Source organism: Sinocyclocheilus rhinocerous, unplaced genomic scaffold, assembly GCF_001515625.1.
Source record: "Sinocyclocheilus rhinocerous isolate Xijiao unplaced genomic scaffold, SAMN03320098_v1.1 scaffold2930, whole genome shotgun sequence".
In the NCBI taxonomy this organism is placed as follows: domain Eukaryota; kingdom Metazoa; phylum Chordata; class Actinopteri; order Cypriniformes; family Cyprinidae; genus Sinocyclocheilus; species Sinocyclocheilus rhinocerous.
In genome coordinates, this window is record NW_015625595.1 from 10,599 (window position 1) to 15,013 (window position 4,415).

General features: G+C 35.5%; 1 long non-coding RNA gene across 1 annotated transcript; it reads left to right on the forward strand.

Moving 5' to 3' along the window:
• Positions 1–1,170: 1,170 nt before the first annotated feature.
• Positions 1,171–3,612, forward strand: LOC107758001 (uncharacterized). The gene is made up of 2 exons (XR_001641981.1): positions 1,171–1,205; positions 3,258–3,612. It is a non-coding gene; the product is annotated as an uncharacterized LOC107758001 (long non-coding RNA).
• The last annotated feature ends 803 nt before the right edge of the window (positions 3,613–4,415 follow it).

Consider the following 4,415-nt stretch of genomic DNA (forward strand, 5'->3'; position numbering starts at 1 on the left):
CTGCAATGATCTGTCATTAGTCCCGTCCCTTACAGTAACCCTCCTTCGCATCGCAATCAAATAAATCTCACTCCCTGCTATTTTGTGCTGTCATAATCTATTAAAACATTTATTTCATATTATTATACACAATCCCTTACGAAAATTAGCAATAGTGTTACTATAGTAAAATATAGGCTAACTGTTGCGAAGCATCAGCAGAGTCCAGATCCATTTGCAGCTTTTATTGAGTAAACAGACAAGACAGGGTCAATCACCAGTAGATACAATAGCGGAGGCTAGGCTGAGACAAAACGAGGGACAGGCAGGTGGTCGGGGCAAGCGGCAGACAATCACAGCAGAAGAACAATCCAAGTCAGGGCAGGCAGAGATAAATCAGTAAACGATAAACAGTCCAAGGTCAAACGAGTAGGCAAGATACAGGGTAAACGCTCAGAAGTGACAGCCGGGGCAAATCAAGACTTCGCAGAGAGCTGATGTGAGTGTCCGGCTTAAATGTGTGAGTGTAATTAGATGCAGGTGTGTGCGTGCAATCAGTCCCAGGTATGAGGCATGATGGGAACTAGAGTCCGAATGGATAAAGTCAATATTCAGGAGAGAGTTCCCTCTGGTGGTGAGGAAGAGGCAGTACGGGAGCCGCCTCTGTAACACTAACCATGTTTTGTTTTGTTTTTTGCGTTTTTATTATGGTTAGTGTAGCAAAACATGTTGTTTTTACCATGGTTTAACTATAGTAACCAATAACCATGTTTTTTGGTATTTTATATACATATTTTAATGTTATCTTTATTTTAAGGCATGTATTTGTGAAAATGATTCGGCAGCCGCAGCACACACCACATAGAATAACGCTGCGCATTTCAAGGCACTTCAGTGGACCTTAATGTTACCTGTTTTGCCTGTTTTACTATAGGCTTTTAGTAGTGTAGTAGCCTAAGCTGTCTCTTGCTCAATTAGGTACGTTAACAAAAAAATGTCGGGAAACGACACCTCTGGCCATTCCGTTGGGTCATTTGTCCAGTCACAGATACCGTACGGACAGTCCGACCCAATACGGCTCAGTTTTTATGCGTATGTTGCTCTGCCGAGCGGCAGAAATAATTTTATGTAGGCCATTCTGAGTCAACACCAGGGGGAAAGGACTGTTTTCCCACACGCCGACTCCGCCCACACAGCTATGACGCGACACAGATCAAGTCAATAAGGTAAACTCATATTATGATTATTCCATGTAAACACCACATTTTGAATAAGACGTGAAGACACGTTTTTAATTAAAATATTCATATTAATCAAGGCTTTATTGACTTTTAATGCACCTTATTTCGAAATGTACAGAAATACGTGCTTTCATATGTCCTTTAGTTATGATTATTTCATTTATTCACTATACTATTTATTATTAATGTCTCATTTTAGTTTGGGTCTAGTTTTGTAATTTATTCCAGTTTATATGAAAAGGTTCATGTAGCGTGGATTAAAATTCATATACAGAGTAAATCCTTTTCACTGAACACGTTAAAAATACATTTGAAAAAGTTGTCAGAAGCGTGGTGGTGATTATGTCGAAGGCGAGCGACCACGGTGCTGTAGTTCGTCTATAGCCTAGCTTTTAGCTTAGCTTTTAAGTTCTTACGCTTTTATTTAGGCTTCAAAATTAATCAAAGTTATATTATTTTGTGAAGATTATCTTGATGGACAAAACGTGTAAGTTTCATGAACTATGGTTGAACACAGAGCTTATTTTTTGCGATAATCCAAAAGCCTATGGAAAAATCCTATAGGCTTTTTGTCGAGGGAACCAGTGTCATGCTAACAGCCGATCCGCCTACAAAGTGACGTCATAGATCCCCCACTCTATTACTCACTCATCAAAATGTTTCTGTGTGGTTGATCTATAATCTGAAACTATATTGCATTTTTTAAAATCCCCTATGTTGATCCCACGCGTTATGAATGATTCACTGCTCAAATATTTCTAGTGAATATGTACTTAAACAATTTATAATTTTCATGACTACATAAAGGGAGATACATTTGACTGCCAAACAGGTGAGAGGATTGTTAAAGCTTGAGCTGTATTTGTGGTCACAAATATGTAAGCATTATCACACGACAAAATCTTTCATGTAACTTCCTTATAACTGATACGGCTGGTGTGTTTCCTGTTTTTCGGTTTTCTGTAAATGACTGTTAGTTCTATAGAAAAAGGTGTGGCACTGAAAACCCCCTCAACAGCAACAGTTTTAACAGTTTTAATAAAAAAAAAAAAACGTATAATTTTATTAGTTATTCAGCTGGCTGATGATTCTTAAATTTAGGCTGTGTTAAAATACATACAACATACAATATGTTATTTATATATGTAAATATACATCCTCTTGACTACCCCTAACTTTTCACAGATTTAGGAGCTGGTTTTTATCAATAAAAAGCTTTCTGAAATATCTTAGAGCAAATATTTAGGAGTCTGGAGAGTTAAGTCTGCCAATATGTTAACACGTGAAAAAATATACTTACAACCCAATCCTTTTTAACATAGATGTAGTTCACTAACTGTGATTTTGTGACTGGATTAGCTAAGCTCATTGGTTGGTCAACTTGGTTAGCTATTTATCATGTTAACTTGGTTATCAATGTGCATAATAAAACAAAGCTACGTTAGCAAATTTATCCAAAAACCTGTTTACATTCAAGAGAAAGATAGGAAACCAGTGGTAACTTCACAAAGTTAAATTAATGTGCAATTTGTTGCAAACAACTAAATGGCTTATTACCGTATTGGCCCGAATATAAGACGACCGCGTTTTTTAGATGTATTTCCAAGAAAAAAACATCGTCTTATATTCGGGACAATACGGTAATTGAATAATGCACGTAGTATGTTTTACAAGTAAATACAGTTTCAGTCTTTCTGCTTCAAAATTTCACGTTTACTTCAATGTGTTACTTATGGAAGCCTGTTTCTGCCACGAGATAATAATAATAATAATAATAATAATAAAGGTAAGTGCAACTTTTTATCTCAAAATTCTGAACTTTTTCTGGCAGATGTAAGTTTATTTCTCACAATTCTTACTTTTATCTTGCTAAATTTACTATAAATAAAATAAAGTTTCTACACCAGATTTGCTTTCAGTGTACCTCTTCCATCAAATGTAAATGGAACAATAAATGTTGAACATGCCCATCCGCCACTGGCTCAAAGAAATGAGAACAGAAGCAGTTGACGTTATGTTTCACAATTGTTTTCACAGACTCGAGATGCCAACTACAGAGGACAGCGAGAATTAGCAGAGAGGAACTCCAAAACAGCGCTCATGCTGAATCATATCGGCCTTGGGATTGGCCTTGTTGTTATTGTATTGATTATTATCATCCAGATGACGAAATGAAGATAAAAGTTGGAGCTGACATGGCTGGATGAAGATTACAAACAGATTTGTTTTTCTTTATTTTAAATGTTACTTGCTCAATTTATCATTATTCTTATGCTTTAAGGCTGATTATTCTATGTTTAAACCAATGAAAGCTACCATGCAGTTTTCTGTTCTCTTTACTTCTAAAATGTTTTGTTTAGACTTTTTGCTTATATTAAATATCTTGTGTGCAGCTGTGCTCATTTTTTTCAGTGATCAACCAACTTAAACAGAAATTAAAGTGTTAGTCATATACTCAAATCAGAAAGCGCAAACACAATTTTTTTTTTATCAATGATAAAGGTGTTTCTCAATTAATGAAAGTACTTTTATTTAAAGCACATGTAAAGTTGTGAGTATACACTGAAAAAAATTACTTGTAGGATTTACCTGATAACATTTTCGTAACAATTTCAACACATTTTAAGTAAATTTTACTGCTACTACTCTGTACACTCTACTTACTATTGAACTTAACATTCATAAAGAAATTAAGTAAATATTACATAATTATATTTAATTTCACATATCGAATTAAGTAAAATCTACTTACCTAAGTAAGTTTAACAAAGAAAATAAGCAACTTTAACTGAAAAGTTTAGTAATTTTTTCTAGTCAAAGCTTACAAAGCTCACCTAATTAAACCATGCTTTTAATGTGCATGTTTTACTCAGAAACATCTAAGTAAATATTACAGTAAATATCATATAAACACCACATTTATAGAATTAGTAATGCGACACTCATCCGAAAACAGAAACTGCAGTACTTGGTAAACCAGGGGTGTCCAAACTCGGTCCTGGAGGGCCGGTGTCCTGAAGAGTTTAGTTCCAACCCCAATTAAACACACCTGAACCAGCTAATCAAGCTCTTACTAGGCATACTAGAAATTTAAAGGCAGGTGTGTTGAGGCAAGTTGAAGCTAAACTCTGCAGGACACCGGCCCTCCAGGACCGAGTTTGGACACCCCTGTGGTAAACAATACACAATGTTGGT